Genomic DNA, 19,480 nt, shown 5'->3' on the forward strand with positions numbered 1-19,480 from the left:
GGTATGGTCTGACGTACATGTTATTTCCTGCCCACTCTCAACCTCGTGAACTTGTACTGTTTCCATGGTAACACAAGTCTCGTCTCTTCCCCGTCTCCTTCAGTGTCTTCACTGTAAAAATCAATCATGAAAAATATAGAGTTTAAACAAGCATTTGTATAATTTATAAGCTTCTGTCTGCATAGATTTTGCTTTGTGTATCCAATGATTCAATAAAGGATCATCTTTTTTTTGGCCAATGCTAAAGCATGTTGGAAGGATTGCACTACCACTCTGAAAGTGAGTTCAATGTAATTAAGGTCCCTCAATATCTAATATTGCATTTAAAAAATGAACTGTTATTTCAATTGGCTGTGCATTAATATCGGAAAGATGAACATGGATAATAATGATCATTAGAATCACCTAATTGAATATTACAAGCTAATCATAACTCAAAATTTGATTTTCACTATCATATTGCAATGACTCTGCACACTTTAAATCTTTTTAATTTCCAATATTTCTTCCCATAAAGCACTTGAAAAGGAAACATCACTTCCCAGAAAAATAAGACAACCACATTTGTTATTCACCAGTATGCACTTGAAAGCTTTGAGAACACAGATATACATGTACATGTAGCCATATTTCATTTCACTTTCTATTTGCAGCCATGTTAAACCAAGGCCCTTTCCCCAGCTTAACGAGTTCACAGTACGCGCTGCTCTTAGCTCGGCAACGAGAATGACATCTGACATTTCCAAAGGTCACCCTCTAGCTTCCTGATGCTGGTCATGTGCACAACGTAGGATTATCAATTATGCATACGACACATACACACAGTGAGGAACGTGTCACACATTATAGTCAGTACACACACGATACTACATATAATAGCAATATATAATTCCTGGTTATTTATAGCATTTATATATACATACATGTAGATATTAATACTTCCTGCATGCAATGAAATGCATTTTTATACAGGGAGATGAGCAAAATTGCTATTCAAGCAGCTTAGTCCAGCTGTGCATGAGTGTAGTTTTGTATTTCTTGGATTTCAAAACATTTCCTATGTAAAAACAAACATTTAGAAATATAGAAAAATAAATAGAAATACAGGGTACCGAGGCATGCAATAATCAAAGCTGGAAATCATATACGTTCTAAAAAGGCGCTGGTGATTTTAAGAAGAAAAAAAAACCCACCAAAATGATCAAATTATGTAGTGAAGCTTTAATGACTGCCCTTATATTATCACAAGTACATGTAATTAAGCTTTTCTCAATACCAGCTAGTACATGTACAACATCACTGAATTTCATGTGTCCTGATATTGTTGGGGGAATTTTTTCAAAGGGAGATGGGGGGGGGGGGAGAATTCCCTTTTGGGTAGTGAAAGGAGAATAGGATGTTCCCAAAAGGTCAAAAGGGCATTAATAAGATTCAACTCTCATAATTCGAAATGCCTTTGTTTAAAATTTCATCTAGAATTGGCTGTAATTCATGTACTCTTGTAACTCAACAAAGTCCCTGGGTATTCTTTTGACAGAGGATGTAGCGGGGTCTGTGACCCATGAATCATGCAGCCATCGTCATCTGGAATCCCTTTCTCTGTGATTGCAACTCTTGTCACATGACTCATTTTACATCCATTACAGACTTGATTTTATTCCACAATATCAGAGGAGTGGTGTTTCACAAAGCATCTTTTCAGTGATTTTCATTGACTTATTCACTCTGGGCCAATCAGATGCAGGGATTTCAGTAGCTTATAACAAATAGTCAATGACAAGTGGAATGCCTCTGGCCGTCTCACCTGCATCACGCGGTTCAATATAGCAGCAGTGCTGACTTTGAATACTACTCTAACTCGCACAAGATGTTCAGTGATACATGGTTACTCTTATGTCCACTTTTTATGAACTAGACCAATAAACTTACAGAGATATGATGGTTATTCAACAAAAAACCCCAACATGGCCAAAGTTCATTAACCTTACATGACCTTTGACCTTGATCATGTGACCTGAAACTCGAACAGGATGTTCAGTGATACTTGAATACTCTTATGTACAAGTTTCATGAATCAGATCCATAAACTTTCAAAGTTATGATGGTAATTCAACAGATACACCCAATTCGGCCAAAGTTCATTGACCTTTGACCTTGGTCATGTGACCTGAAACGCGCACAGGATGTTCAGTGATACTTGATTACTCTAATGTCCAAGTTTAATGAACTAGACCAATAAACTATCAAAGTTATGATGGTAATTCAACAGATACCCCAGATTCGGCAAAGTTCATTGACCCTAAATGACCTTTGACCTTAAACATGAGACCTCAAACTTGCACAAAATTTTCAGTGATGCTTGATTACTATTATGTCCAAGTTTCATGAATCAGATCCATAAACTTTCAAAGTTATGAGGGGAAATCAACAGATATCCCCAATTTGGCCAAAGTTCATTGACCCTAAATGACCTTTGACCTTGGTCATGTGACGTGAACCTCATGTAGGATGTTCAGTGATACTTGATTAACCTTATGTCCAAGTTTCATGAACTAGGTCCATATATTTTCTAAGTTATGATGACATTTCAAAAACTTAACCTTGGGTTAAGATTTCGATGTTGATTCCTCCAACATGGTCTAAGTTCATTGACCCTAAATGACCTTTGACCTTGGTCATGTGACATGAAACTCTAATAGGATGTTCAGTAATACTTGATTAACCTTATGGCCAAGTTTTATTAACCAGGTCCATATACTTTCTAAGTTATGACGTCATTTCAAAAACTTAACCTCAGGTTAAGATTTGATGTTGACGCCGCCGCCGCCGTCGTCGCCACCGCCGTCGCTGCCGCCGTCGGAAAAGCGGCGCCTATAGTCTCACTTTGCTTCGCAGGTGAGACAAAAACCACCAACTACTTCTTTCATGAACTGTAATCCCTGTCATCCCACACAACAAATTAGGACTCGGAGACCAAAATTTCAAGTTCTCTGAAAATGCACCATACTCTACTGTATTTGAATATACAGTGCGTCCCACAAAAAGGAAACCAGTTTTCAGAGATAAATTTCACAATTATTATTAAACATATTTTTTAAGATGAATTTGATAGTTATGGTAAGAGTGGAATCTCATCTTTAATTTGAGACCAACAACTTAGCAGATCATTCACCCATGGATAGCAGATTACAAATGATAAATACTGAGGCATATCAGAAACAATTTGCGCAGAGACTCACCTAAAAGTCTAAATCGACTCATTTCAGGGACCAGTGAAAGAATTTAAAAAAGAATACAAAAGAAATGCTAATACGTCTATCGTCGAATAGCCACGGTTGTCGTATCACGGACCAATCTCGTCAAATTTATCTGTACAACCCGATTTTGACATTAAAATTTCAAACTCGTCTTGCTCATTAATGCGTTAAGTGTTTGTCACTCATAAGGTACCAAATGTGGAGGAATAACTGAACTGTATGATGATGCACATGAAATATCAGAATTAATTAGCCTTTGAAGGAAAAAGATGTGGGAAACCTGGTTTTCTTTTTTCTGGGATGCACTGTATACTGAATTACATATGATGTATTCCCTTTCCACTTATGAATATGGTCTATTAACCAAGGGTCCACATTAACTTTTTTTGGTGGTGGCCCATTCGGGCCACCAAAACCTTCAAATAATTTTTTTTTGGTGGCCCATTAGTAAAGTTTGGTGGCCCGAAAAATATAAAGAAAAACATTAATTAAAAATGAATAAAACAAACTGAAATATTCTGCAGTCACTACCACGTACCACTATTCTTTGTACATCTTGTATGTAAATCGTGCTTGCTGTTATTTTACTATGCTTATTTTGTGGTAATATATAAATTGTTCTACAATGTATCATTGTGAATATGAAATGATTGAAAGAGAATAAAAGAATTGTGTTGCTCCCAGGTTGTGTGGACTTTTAATCTCCGTATAGACACACACTCATAATGGTAAAGTAAATAAATAGTGCATATAGCAAACTCAGATTGATTTACAAAACAATGATTTTTCCTTCCTTTTTGATCGTAAAACCTAGATTATGCAGGCCCCAAATACAGTTTATTTTCTCTTTTCCAGCATATTATAGCAGGAGAAAATCACAGAAAATATGCTGCAGAATTAGAACAATGTATAAAAGGGGGAAATGAACAAAAATAATTTTTAGATTAGTATATTGAAAAAAAAAACAATTGTAAAAATGAATAAGTGAAATAAGACAAAAAAATGAAGTAAGAAAAAACAAAGAACAGGAAAAAAAATTGAGAAAAAAAAGAAAATGTAAGAAAAATGAATAAGACAAAATTATCAGAAAAAATGGGGAAATTATTATTATTCAGTAGAAGCATGTTCTTTAATCAGGCATATTCAATGGGAAGGGGTATAAATGGTTTAATCACTGTAAAAAAAATGACAGAAAAAAATAAGAAAACGGCAAGTTATCTGGAAAAAACAGTGAGAATATTCCTTCCCTATATTTGACAAAATGATGGAAAAAATTCACATTTCATATCAATAAAATGCCTTCCCAAAGTATTTACTTCCTTAAGAGTGGTTTAAGAAGTCATTTATAAACGAGAAAGAAAGAAGCTGTCTATTCAAGACAGCTTCGAAAATAAACCAAATATCAACATACATACAAATGCACATGTGGGACTGTGATGTACTCACCTATGTGTATTAATGCATTTGGAAATCGGTCTTTTTTAGTCAAAAGAGAGGTCATAATTCCTCCTTTTTAATGCTTGCAAATTATCAGGTTTCAGTAATATGGACAGTAGAAGGGCATTTCATTGGTGTAAAATGTGACTTTGACGTAGATTTTCAAAGTTCTGGGGAAGATTTCTTAGCAGTAACATTTCGCATCGCAGCTCCCTGAGTCTGAATAGTCTGCTAGTGCACAGCCAGCTGCAGTGGTTTCACGCATGCAAAGCTCAGCCAGACAGCCGGCACGGCCGGCTGAATAATAGTTACTGTATGCTAGCGGTAGGCCTACATACTGTCATGACTGTGCAATCTGTGTGTGTGTGTATTTGTGTGTAGATTAACAAAAAAGGCGCATTACGAATTGACTTGCAATTTGAACTGTAGAAAGTTGATAAATGCATGCAAAATCGGGGAGAAAAATTGCGCTACTTTGAAAATTATTGGTTGCCCGATTCGGGCCACCAAAACTTAACATTTTTCAATAATGGTTGCCCGAGATGAATTTTTGGTGGCCCCGGGCCACCGCTAATGTCGAGCCTTGTAGTAACAGTGTGTCTACTTCTAATGCCCTTTTTACACAGGATTTTCTTAACCCCGGACTATCGCTCACCCCGTACTATCCTTAACCCCGTACTATTTTTTTTCCTTTTCACACACGAAACTCGCTAACCCCGGACTAGTGGTTTTTGTCGATCATTCGTAGTACAGGTGCTTCACTCGCAATTTCCTTAACCCCGTACTATTTAAGCTTAGCCCACTTTCGTTTTACACATGCGATCTTAACCCCGTACTATTGCTCTTAGCACCGCAATTGGTGGGATAACCCTGCTTTTTTGCAGGGCCAAATAATCCCGTACTCTAGGTGGGGTTAGCCCACTTTGCAAAAACGCTGTGTAAAACGAAAGTGGGCTAAGCTTAACCCCGTACTATAGGTGGGGCTAAATTGCCATTTAGCCCCACCAATAGTACGGGGTTAAGGAAATTTTAGCCTGTCTAAAAAGGGTATTGGAGAGTATAATAACACATGGGCTAAACACATATTTATGGAGACTAATCAATTTGGTGTATATTATCATTACCATTTGGCCTAATACCCGCTTTGTTTCTAGTCAAAACTTAGGGAAATGTCCACATGGTTTCATACTTTCAGTTCCAATTTGTCTCCTAATTAATTATTTTGTACTGTGTAAATAATTGATTTATAAACAATTCAACATCTCAACTTTTCAAACTAGAAATAAGATACTACATATGGTATTATCTGCTAAATGGCAATTTGACTTAATGGTACTATAATAGACAAACTCTTTGTAGACAAAACATGTCTAATGAATGAGAGATCAACCATCTTTTTTTTCTATTTGGAACAAGGTCATAAGGAAAATTATAAAAAAGACTGAGATGATTCTTTGGACCCATCTGTAGAAAAACAACGTTCCTGCTTTCTTTGCTTATAAAAAACTTGTTTACTACTTGCTTATGACCACTGTTCCATACTATGAAATGCAAGTCAAACTATCAAAGTTCATCGTATACATAACAGGGTGACAAAAGTATGTCACATCCTGCGAGAAATTCCGTTCATTTTCCTTTTGAAGTTTATTATGTGTCTCGGTGTTTTGTGGGTGTGTTACCACGACAACTAGAGGGCATTTGACAGCCCCTGAAGTGTTGTAGATTATCAACAGGAAGCACACTCTGCAACCCTGTAAAATCAGCGGATGTGACCCTCCAAGTTCAGGGCGGAGTTCAGGGGAGCATTCCATGAAATGAATAGAGATTTTCAGAGACAACTGTTACAAGCTACTGAAATCCTTGCACCACATTGGTTCAGATCAAATTTGAAAGTGAAAATCACTGTTGAAACTTTTCATGAAACCCTTCCCAGGTGTAACTTCATTCATCTCACCTTCTTTCACAACTGCTCAGTTGCCTCTTTCAATGTGCCTATAAAATAAAATAAGCGGATGTGACCCTCCAAGTTTAGGGGAGCATTTCATTTAGTATACAGATTTTCATATACAACTGTTACAAACTACTAAAATCCTTGCACCTCATTGGTTTAGATCAAATTTGCAAGTGAAAATCACTGTTGAAACTTTTCATGAAACCCTTCCCAGGTGTAACTTCGTCTCACCTTCTTTCTTAAAGATCAAGTCCACCTCAGAAAAATGTTGATTTGAATCAATAGAGAAAAATCAGACAAGCACAATGCTGAAAATTTCATCAAAATCGGATGTAAAAAAAGAAAGTTATGACATTTCAAAGTTTCGCTTATTTCTAACAAAATAGTTATATGAACGAGCCAGTTACATCCAAATGAGAGAGTCAATGATGTTACTCACTCACTATTTCTTTTATTTTTTTATTGTTTGAATTATGCAATATATCAATTTTACGAATTTGATGATTAGGACCTCCTTGCCTGAAGCACAAAATGTTGAAATATTGGAATTCCCAGTTTTCAGGGAGGAATGAGACTTCATTTCACATGACAATGACGAGAAAATTAAAATATTTCATATAATAAAATACAAAATAAATAGTGATGTCATCAGTTGTCTCATTTGCATACCGACCGAGATGTGCATATAACTGTTTGGTGAAATGAAGCGAAATATTAAAATGTGACAACTTTCTTATTTAACATCCAATTTTGAAGAAATTTTCAGTGATATGCTTGTTGAATTTTTCTCTTTTCATTCAAATCAAGTTTTTGTTGGGGTGGACTTGTCCTTTAAACTGCTCAGTTGCCCTTTCAATGTGCCTATAAAAAATAAACTTTTTTCTATGAAATTTTTCAACTTAAGTGGAGAGTGAACTGACCAACGCTGTATGGTCTCCCATTGACTGTGTGTAATTCAATGGCAAGTTCACCCTGACAAAATAATTATGGTAAAAATAGCAGAAAAATAATTTAAAAGTATTGCCAAAGGTTCCAGAAAAATCCATCAAAGAATAAAAAAGTTATATTTTTTTTTCATTTGATTCATGATGTCATATGCGAGCAGCCTTCCTACACATTATATATTAAAAAAAATCAAAAGATCATTTTCTCAGAAAATTGAAAATGGTTTTTACTGTACCTTCATTATATCAATAGACAAATTATGTCACACTCGTTTGTAAAAAGAATAAAAAATAAGTCATCAAGAACCATTACAAAATCAAAATTTATGCATTTTAAATTACATAACATACATTGTACATGTATGTATGGGGCAGCTGCTCATTTATGACGTCACAAATCCAAAATTTTGAATTCTAATAACTTTCTTTAATCTTTAATGGATTTTCCTTAAACCCTTCACCATAATTTTTTTTTCATTTTTTTTCCTGCTATTTTTACAACAAAATTTTCTTCAGGGTGAACTTTCCCTTTAATACACCTCCCCCCCTCAAAAAACATTAAAAAAAGAGATAGCCATCAATAATACAGAGAAACTAAAATATTTTTTGAAAGTACCTGTACTTGTTTTGCTACTTGGCAATGTGTGGTATGAAGATATTGAGAGTGGTGAATATTATTAGTGTGTTATCATTAAAATATATTACGAGACTACATAGCTCAAAATATTGCATTATGCTGGCTAGATGTGAGTAGTTGAGGACTTGAGCTGGCACAATAAAGGCTGCTGGTTTGTTGCTTGAAAGGATGAACCTCTAGATGCTCTTTTTTTTTCTTCAGATTTTTCCTCACAAAGGTTGCAACATGCACATAATAATAGCGTAAGAATTCCATCACTTTCACCAATTAAATAATGTGAATGTATTACAGAACTGTACATGTATACTTCTTAATTTATTTTGTTTGGCAATCAGTCATAATTACCATATTCTGCACTTCTGATTTCTATTTCTTTTCTCTTTTTTTCACATTCAATTAATGTTGATGATTGATTTTTTCCATCAGAACATCTTGTTTAATCGAGATGTAGGTGTTATTCTTTGTTTGGTTTGGCTGGCAAACCAGTAAAATATAACTATTTTGCCAAGTTTTTTGGAGCTTGTTAAAAGGAATTAGCAGCTCCTTTCATATTTTGAATTATTTTTCTTTTCTTTATTTCTCCTTCATTTTGCTTTCGTTTTTAAATCCTTTTTTCTTTTCTCTTTTCAACCTTCGTTTCAATATTTCATTCATTTTTTTATTTCTTTTTTTCCATTCATTTTTCTTTAATTACTTTCCTTATTCTTTTTCTCTTCTCTTCTCTTTTTTTTCTAATTTCTTTTCAACTTTCCTTGTCTTTTTTCATTTTCTTTTTGTTTTCCTCTTCTCTTGTATTTTTCTTTTTTGCTTTTAAGAACTTTTCCCCTGTAACTTTCTTCTGTTACAGTATGCTGTGGCACAGGAAACAAAAGTGAACTGGATTTGGGGACTGAAAACTCCAGGTTTGAGGGGGAAAAACAAAAAGAAACCTACATGTATAACCTAAAAACAAAAGTGAAAAAGAAAAAGAAAAATTATGCACTGTTAGTATTATAGAAGAAGTTCAGTTTTTATTAAGTTCGCTTCCACGATCATTGCAACTCAAAATCTTCCAACCTTGGCTGAAGTACACTTCAGTAGTCTTTGCCCAGGGTAACATCATTAAATCATTTATTCTCCTTCGTACAGACTGTAGCTGCTATTAGGTGGTTTCAAACCGCCTCGATCACAAGAATCCCCGTTAAATTACGAGAATTTTTTAAGGCTACAAAATACCCGTTAATTATTCCTGCATTCACACCGCCCCGAAACACATCCTTCGAATGAGTTCCCGAAGTTACGAGCATGCGCAGTGTGGTCTGATAAGCAGGCAAGGCGCGAGATTCAAAATCACTAGCCCAGCAGCCACCCACGCCGCCGCGCCCAACGACACGCTGGGCTAAAAGTTCCCATAATTTGCTTTCACAACGCCAAAATACCTGCGACCTTGGAAAAATCCCCACGAAAGTTCTCGTAATTTTGCCAAGTACCTACTATTTAGCGGGTATTTTCTTTCGGGGAAATTACGCGTAGTTTGCTTTCACATAACCAAAATACCTGGTATTTTCTGATCGGGGTAAATTTCCCGATCACAGAATACCTGGAACTGGCGAACTTCGAGGCGGTCTGAAACCACCTAGAGAGACAACATTTTCAGGAATTCCATTTTTTACACAAAATAGAAATGGCAAGGTATCACTTTTTCTACTTTTTGATAGATATACTGAATTCCATTTTAGAGGAACCAATTATTTAAATACATTTTCCCAGAGTATGGCTTTGTGCTCTATTCTTTAGTTTATAATCTCTAGATATGTTACCAATGTCAGAATTCTTCAGCCTGTATACATTTTGGAAATCATTGCAGTATAAAGTGCATAGTCTTACTTTACATGTACTGTAGCAATAATAATTTTTAAAAAGTGTGCTGAACTCTATTACTACAGTGTACATCACTGTATTTACACTACATATAGTTAGTTACAGGGCAAGTCCAAGAATTCGCGCGCGTTACGTATGGGACATTTCAGAGGCTTCAATGACCTGAAAAATAGTGTTAATTGACTTTGATTAGATTGAATACCCTCATGATGGTAGACATCTAGGAGAAGAATAATCATGGAAAAAATGGTGGCATATGACCTCGACCTTGACCTTTTAGAGAGAAAAGATGGGCCGTTACGTATGGGACGCAGAAAAAAGACAATTTTTAAAACAATTTTTTCAAGTTGAGAATTCTCTGAAAGTATTTCATTTGACAACTTGTAACTTAGTGTGATAGAAGTCACAATACTCTAGTATATCTAGGCAAGTTTCATGTCATAAGCCAAATCCCTCTAATTACAGACTCTAATTAAACAAATTAATGACATGTTACGTATGGGACAGTTACGTATGGGACATTTTGTCCCCATAGAGAACGTACACAATTTCCCCCATAATTCAACAAATTGAAATAATTAAAATATGGAAATAACAAAAGAGTTTCTATCTTTTAAAATGTTCTATTGAGACATATTTGATATGACTGAAAAGGAAATTAGCCATTTCAAAATTTTTTTCCTTGTTTTTCATGGTTTCATGAATTTCTTATGTATTTCTATTGTTTTTTATTTTATTCATATTTTTCCATTTTCACAATTTTTTCACTTCAATTGTTTTCATTAATCAGTATTCATAACAAATCAGTCTTTAAAAACTAAAGAAAAGGTAAATAATCACTTTTTAGAGCACTCTTGAATTTTTTTTCTCCATTCACTTTGTACACAAATCTCCCCATTGACATTGTGTGTAAATGTCCCATACGTAACATGTTGTCCCATACGTAACAATTTTTTAATTAACTTTTAATTAAAAAGTAAACTCTATTTTTGAAACTTTTTGGGGTATAACATTTTCATACTTTATAAATTAGAACTTCCCAGAGATGCAACAATGCAAGTATTGTATTATGAGAAATAACTTAAAAAAACATCCTCAAAATGTTACGTATGGGACATTCCATCCTTGGACAAGACCTAATTTGCATAATTAATTAGATGACATCACATTTTTTCCCCAAAAAGTAATAAGATGTTAGGGGGTCCATGTCCTACCTATGACTAAATCTCACAAGTTTTGTTTTTATTTTCTATGAGTTTTTATAATTGTCCCATACGTAACACCCATTTTACCAATTATGCAAATTAGGTGCCCCAAATTAGCATAAATATGCATATTATCAGATTTTTCTTAATTAAATTTTAAAATTTAACATTTGGGCTTTCTTACCCCACCAAAGATAACTTCTTAAATTAAAGATGAAATTTTGCCTTCTAGGGTGACCTTTTCTTGGACTTGCCCTACATTTGGGGTCTGAAATATACATGTAAATGAGGAAAACCACAAAGAGGTTGAAGAATTTTCTTGAAAAGATTAAATTATTAATGTCAAATTCAAAACGATCATTGCAGCAAATTAAGTTTAGTCCGCGGAAGAAGTAATAAAAATCAAACCAAAGAAAAGTCAAATTTCCTTACAAAAAAAAATGTTTGGTGTGTGGAAATCATTTATGAATACAAAAAGGCCCTATAGAGAAAAGTTGCTCTCCATGATATTTTCAGATAACTTGAAAAAGGTAAGGTACAAACCACATTTTAAAAAATCTCCAAATAAAGGAAATTCTTTTTAAATCAGGAAAAATATGAACAAGTAATTCATCAAATAGGAGAAAATTTTACATACATGAACACAGTAAACGCCATTCCTATATGATTGCATTTACAGGCAATGAGCAAGAAACACAATTCAAACTGCATTAATTCCGTGCCTCATCATTTATGCACATTATCTTCTACTGTGCATCTGAACTATTGACCCCTGTGCCGCAGCTCGTCTGGCTGAGCTGGAGAGCGAAGTGCAGCCTTCTGCTGCATAAAGAGCTTTTTAATATGCATGCAAATGAGCCGCTATTGAAATGTCAGCCAGCTATTGCCCATGTATTCTCTGGCTGAGATCATGGCCTAGTCTGAAAAAACAGACAGCTTGTGAAATTGAAGGTAAGCAAAGATACCAGTATTTTTCGGTATAGATAGAAAAAGGATTTCTTTTTTTTTCAAAGGAAGACCTGGGAAAATTACTTTAATACACAAGATTGAGAAGAGACAATAAAAGAAATCTTTCAGAAAAAAATTAACTTCACGCTGATATCTTTATTCTTTATCAAATCATCAGAGGTCACACAAATCTCATCTCGCATACATACATACATTTTTGCAACATGGAAAAAAAATAAATATGAAAGAGTTACACAAGAACATGTAGACCTACATGTTCAATGTAATATGTTTTGTGTTATTTATGTAAATAATAGGCCTATTCTTAATTTGCCAATGTTTTAATGCACAAAATCAATGGCAATTCCAGGGTTCCTACACATAAAATCACAGATTGTCCTGTAAAATTGTTTTGTTCGGCATATAACTTGATTGCAATTTTTCTGCCTCAAATTTGTTTAATATACATGTAATATCATGTAAGATTCAACATTATTTAATTAGAAAAGTGCTTTCAAATTTAAAGACTGTTTACAAGACATTTTATAGTTCCAATTTCCAAACCTAAACTGTAATTTTAATTGAAAGAAAAAAATTGTTATTTTAAATGCTGATTTTTTATTTCTTTTTTTTTTGTTGGGGGGGTAAATGAATGTATATTTTGGGGTCTGTTAGAAGAATCTATATGCTGGCTGGCGCAGCTGAATTTGTACAGGTTGACCTGACCTGCATCAGCAGTGGAAAGGGTGTAGGGCTTTGTGGAAAGCATACATGTAGAGCCTTGCAATGAGCACTGCTAATTACAATTTGTTCATACTGGAATGAGCATTATGAAGAGACTGAAGAACCATATTGAGAGAAATGAGAAAAGAGAGAGGGAGAGAAGGCAAGATGAGAAAGAGTGAGAAGGAAATCGGGGGGGGGGGGGGGGGGAGAAATCCTAAATACAATCTACACGATGGGATCAGAAGAAATATCAGCTTATATCATCCTACTTACAAACAGATTATTATTTACATCTGCTTTATATCAAAACTATCAGATGATTTCCTGACCACTTTGATCAGAGATTATCATTTTGGATTACTGTTATCTCCTTTCAATCTTACAATTCAAGCTAATGGAGATTTAAAGGAAAGTCCATCCTGATATCAATTTAGTTGGAAGCTTTGAATATTAAGAAAATTAAAGATATCCATAAAGCCTCTAAACTTTTAAAAGCACATTAAAACTAAAATGATTAACATATGCACAGATTAGTCCTTATCTTGTGTTCTTGAAAAAAAAAATCTAGTCTTTTCAGGAAAAGATGAATCTGATCATTTTAGTTTTAGACTGAAAATTTTTAAGGCAAAGTTACTTATTTGTCAAGATTGGATTTGATATACATGTAGAGTTCATTTCGTTTATATATAAAGGTAAATGGTCGCATGTCATGAGCTGGTAACCAAAAGGGTGGTGGAGTATACACTTTTCAAAATGTTAGTTTGTATGTATACTTCAGTAAATCCCTTGCCCTATCATCCCAGTTGCAATCTCATTTTGAAGCTAAACAATAGAGCTACTGTACTACATACACGTGCACTATTTGTATTATTTGATTGCTCTGCAAAGATGCAGATTTCTCTGAAAAAAACAATATTATGACATCCAGATTTTTTTTTATTTTAGTAAATATCGGTACATGTTTGCTCGTCTCTACATGTACATGTACTAGAGTAACTGTGGTTCATGACCAGAGCCTTAAGATTTCAACAATACAAGAAAATACAAAAAGTACCAATGGGAAGAGGGTAAGCGAGAAAGGAAAATGAAAAAAAAAGGGAAAAACTATCAAATGTTTTCTTTAAGTACAGTTTGTAATCTAACAATGTTAGAAAACATTAAACAGTTAGCTCTCTAAAAGAATTTTCTTGCCAGTTATTACAGTAAAGCAGAGATGCCAACTTTTGGAAATCCAAATTAGGGAGGATTTGCAACCGCCACCAAATTATGTGCGCGTAGCGCACATCTCGAGCGCGGAGCGCTCGACCCTTGTGGCCGGGGTCCAGCCTTAGGGCCCTGGAAGCTCTGGGTTTCTAGATGCTCTCTGGTGCAATCTGACCCTTATTTTGGGGCATTTCACATGTTTTGAAATAAACACTGTTCCCACTTTTTTAACATTAAAAATATCAAATATGCATTTTCACATGTAAATAAAAAATGAGGGGACAAAAGAAGTACCTGTTCAACAACAATAATAAGGATGCATTATCACTATCGGCTATGGGCAGGTTATGTTCCACTATAAATCCAGTAAAGAAAAGCTCAGCGCTGGTCCCTTGCTTGGTGAAATAAAGACAACAGGGTACTAGTGGAGCTCGAAGATCTTGCCATCGCAATGTCCGTAGGCCTGTGCCGTTTGCTCCCGAACGTTAAGTACCTCTGAGACCATTTCTTGGTCTTCTTTTGTTGATTTTCCGCCATTTCGTGTCAATATCAACCCATCAATACGCCGAAATCACACACCGATATTCCACCGCACGACTCGACAAATCCAGTGGCCGCGAGCGCACACGCCTCGCGAAGCTAGCCGGGCCTACCGGCCTGGTGCACAGTGGATTCCCGTCGGGCATATCACATGCACCAGCTTTTCGCTGCTCCTTATTTGTCTACTTTTCACACAGAATTTAGTAGCAGCGAACGTAATGGAGTTACTACATGCTAAAGTTAGCAGACGATACATGTCCTTCCAATCCAAATTGATCAATGCAAAAAAATCGTAATTTCGGGAGGATAAGGATGGTAATCGTAAGGGCGGGAGTTGGGATGAATTTTCGGGAGCCTCCCGATCAAATCGGGAGGGTTGGCATCTCTACAGTAAAGGGATACAAGGTTGTTCGTGAAGGCTTGAACCACAAATTTCACTGAATTTCGCAATCAATGAAACATGCAATCTGATCTTTGATCCCTAGATGACCTTTGACCTTATCATCCTCATAAACACACATGGTACTATTACCCAAGGATCATTTGTACCAATAGTAAACACAATGGATACAGAAATAAAGAAACGAGAGCAAGTCAGACAAAAACTTGAGATAAAGGATGAACAAGGACTCATATCATTTGAACTTTTGACCCTTAGTCTACATGAAGATGACCATTGACCCCATCATCCTCATGAATACACATGTGATATTAAAGATCATTTGTACCAAGTTCAAACACAATTAAGGCAGAAATAAAGATATGAGAGCAAGTATAATAAAACTGGACCTTTTGAACCATAAAAGACCTTTGACCCATCATCCTCAACAACACACAGGGTATTACCCAAGGATCAATTGTACCAAGTGTACCCAATTAATGCAGAAATAAAGAAATGAGAGCAGGTTAAACAAAAACTTGAAGAAAAAAAGGATGAACAAGGACTACATGTAATATCATTTGAACTTTTGACCATTAGTCTACATGAAGATGACCATTGACCCTATCATCCTCATGAATACACATGTGATATTAAAGATCATCTGTACCAAGTTCAAACACAATTAAGGCAGAAATAAAGAAATGAGAGCAAGTATAATAAAACTGGACCTTTTGAACCATACAAGACCTTTGACCCATCATCCTCAACAACACACGTGGTATTACCCAAGGATCAATTTTACCAAGTGTAAACCCAATTAATCCAGAAATAAAGAAGTGAGAGGAAGCTGAACAATAAACTTGACATTTTGACTCCTAGATGGGGTTAGATGACCTCTGACCCCACCATCCTCAACAACACACATGTGGTGTTACCCAAGGATCATTTAAAACCAAGGGTGATCAGAATTGATGCAGTTAAATTAATGAGCAAGTTGAACAAAAACTGCAAAAAAGGAAGGATGTGACCTCATATTATTTGACCCCATCATCCTCATGGACACACATGTGGTATAACCCAAGTGTTAACATAATCAATGCACAAATAAAGAAATGAAAGTAGAAACAAAACATTTTTGTTACTTGACCAAAAGACTTAAAACAGGAAATTGATCACTAGGTCTATGTCGAACTTCGTTCAGGCGAGACAAAAAGTACTACATGTAATTAGGCCTAGTACATGTACTAGTAGTAATTGTTTTGTGACAAATAGTGTTCACAAATAAATAAAAACACTTTTATTACCGGTAGTCACTCATGATATCAATAAGACAAACATGGCACATGTACCTAATAATTTGAAAATGCATCTGCATACTGTACATAATACCCCCACACCCCCTGCAAGTGCAGCCATTTGTCAAAGCCTTATGTCTTGGTTAAGTCAAGTAGACTAGGCTGTGAAATAAGATAAAGATGAGAGCTGACAAACCCCGGGTGAACATGCGATAGAACGACTTCAGTCTGAGGGCTACAAGCACAGAATCACAATCATGATTCTGATTCCCACCCTTCGGAGGGTCACAGGTTTTTATCCACATCATACTGCACTCACCCTGTGGCCCAGGTGAGGTTCACGCCCTTCACGGAGACCTGGCAGAAATTTATTCTCTGAAACCAGTAGTGAAAACAGTGGACGTGTTGTGGCTCAGTGGATAAGTCTCCAGACTTTGAACAAGATCAGGGATCAAATCCCACCACCACATTTGCGTCCTTTGGCAAGGTGTTTGTTTACATTTGATTTGTACTGTAATAAAAATGTGTGCTATTCAAATTGGAATATTTTAATAACTGGGGATGTTTCATAACATCCTAATTTTTTATTCACATGACTTTAAGCATGACTGGTGATCCGTCTTGTGATAACTGAGACCTTGAGTCCTATCCCACTTTTTTGTTCACATACCGGTAGACTTTATAGTGAGAGTGATTCCCTAGATATCCAAATAGAATTTTGACAAATAATAAACTTTGTATTCAGATGCTGATTAGCATTTAACAGATATTTCAATCTATAAAGGGACAAATAAGTCATTAAGAAATACAATTTGGCACCCAAGAACAGGTCACCAAGCAGCCAGCTGAGCCAGGCGTGAAGTTGTACCAAGGTACATTTACAAACAGCTTTATGAAACACCGCCCATGAGTTATTGCAGCACGGATCAAATACTGTTGGCCTACTTCCATGGATATGAATGAACTAAAGAAATTCAGGCTGAGAATTTATATAGGATAATACACTCAGAAGCAGTCTTCCTGTTATTTTGGCTAGCAGCCATGTTGAATTTCTATTAACCTCATCCAGTCTACAGTGTATCCATGATTTCATTATAACAGTCAGCTACAATGACTGATTAACCGAGAAGTAAAATGTTTCGTATGTAATTGGTTATATAGCATACTGTACCAGCTTAGGGTTGATGTGGCAGAAAGGTGCCTTGCAGAGTTCCTACGGGAGTTACCTCAACGTAAACAGATACTGTGATCTTTACAATGTGTAGTTCTGGTCATAAACCTAGATCAAGAAAGGAGGCAAGGAGCACAGGTCTTGAAGTAGACCTATTTGATAAACAGTAGTATGCAATAACACAACCAAGGGGCCCGTTTCATAAAGCTGTTCGTAAGTTACGAATGACTTTACGCAAGCATTATGTAGCTGACTTACCAATAAGAACATGTTCCAGCCGTAACTTTACAAACAGCTTTATGAAACACTACCTGGGGGTCTCGACGCTACCATCAAATCATAATGGTCGCATGTCATAAGGTGGTCCAATTTCGCGAACATGGTAAAAATTGTCAAAAATTTTATTTTTTGATATGTTATAGCTATTACCAATCTCTAAATAATGAAAAAGTTTTAAGTCTCGAATACCTTTATTTTTCCTTAAAATGACTAATTAACAGCTAATTATTACATAGACGTCAATGTAAATGTGAATTTTGAAATGTGTTTTCTCAAATTCTGTATGCTGCTGCACCTAAAATGGTGTCAAAAGTTAATGCAACGTTGGATCAACCTAGTATTTTGCAGTTATAATCTTTAAACATCAATAATTAAATCTGTACCAAAAATTAAATAATTATCTATTATTGTATGCATATTAATTATACTAATTAATTAACAGTATTTACTTTCACATTTTTGCCCCCAAAAATACCTGTCACTGTATTTATATGCTTGGGAAAATGACAATATCATGGGTAGAAATGTTTGTTGCAATGATACACAACATTTGTACTAAAAACTAAGATTACAAATTAGATAATTAACCAAATCTCTCCGGTTTACTAATTGATTAGGTTGCAGATCAGAGCTGACATACACATGTATTCCATTGCTGCATATTTTCAAAATTGTCAAATTTTTATGACATTTAGTTGTTCCCTGCTGTAAAACACCCAGAAATATGAGGATAACAGTCATATTACATATCATAGTAAGTTGTTAATTAGGATTAATTAATATTTTATCATTTACCACATCCACCGGCTCCGCATCCACCGGCTCCGCCACCCCTGTTACTTCAAACTTAATGTGCTATAGTTTTTGTTCCTGATATTGTATTGATTTAATTCATAGTAATATATTTAGCCTATAGTTCTAGCTTCAAAATGAGATATTACTCAATAAATTTGGTCAAGATGCTGTGATGTAGCAACAATTTATCCATGGCACTGTGTGGAAAATTGTTCATATGCCACCCTTTTTGCATACCCAACTTATGAAATGCGACCTAATTTAAAATCCCCCCCCCCAAAAAACAAAACAAAACAGAGAAAACAGAGAAAAGATTGTTTGACCTCTCTTGTGCATCTTTTCTCATTTTTTTTCCAGAGAAAGAACTTTGAATCATGATCTGATGGTAGGCCAAACAAAAACAAACATCCATAGAATTTTAAATAGATGGGTGCTTTACTTTCCTTTGTTTTATTTTCTTTTGGTGCATAAATCAATGATGTATCCCCGTGATTTTGGTTTGTGTGGTAGGCACTTTATGTAGGCTATGCTGCATTAAAGCACTTGGAGACCCCTGGGTTACTTGTAAGAAATGGCAATTGCTGTATTATGTGATGAAATTACCAAAATGATTTATAATGTAACTTGATGCAATTCTGCAACAAATCACATTCACTTAGACACAGACTCAGCAATGCACAGGACTACACCATAACTGTCGAACATTTAAAAATGCTATCAGTTCAATGCTTATTGTGGTATCTGGGAAGCAGCAGATACGCTACAAGATTCACAGGCAGTATAAATTTCTTAAAGCCTGTGTATAGCTTTGGTAATAAAGGGTCAATAATGTGATTGATAATCGAATATC

The 19,480-nt window shown here is 35.3% G+C and overlaps 1 long non-coding RNA gene across 1 annotated transcript in view; it reads right to left on the reverse strand.

Annotated features, from left to right (window-relative positions):
- LOC121411730 overlaps positions 1-19,480 on the reverse strand; it is a 23,724-nt gene continuing 4,244 nt past the window's right edge. The window contains exon 2 of the long non-coding RNA XR_005969534.1: positions 1-111. This is a non-coding gene — a long non-coding RNA (uncharacterized LOC121411730). The remainder of the gene's footprint in view (positions 112-19,480) is intronic.

The sequence above is a fragment of the Lytechinus variegatus genome, chromosome 3 (genome assembly GCF_018143015.1).
Source record: "Lytechinus variegatus isolate NC3 chromosome 3, Lvar_3.0, whole genome shotgun sequence".
NCBI classification, from domain to species: domain Eukaryota; kingdom Metazoa; phylum Echinodermata; class Echinoidea; order Temnopleuroida; family Toxopneustidae; genus Lytechinus; species Lytechinus variegatus.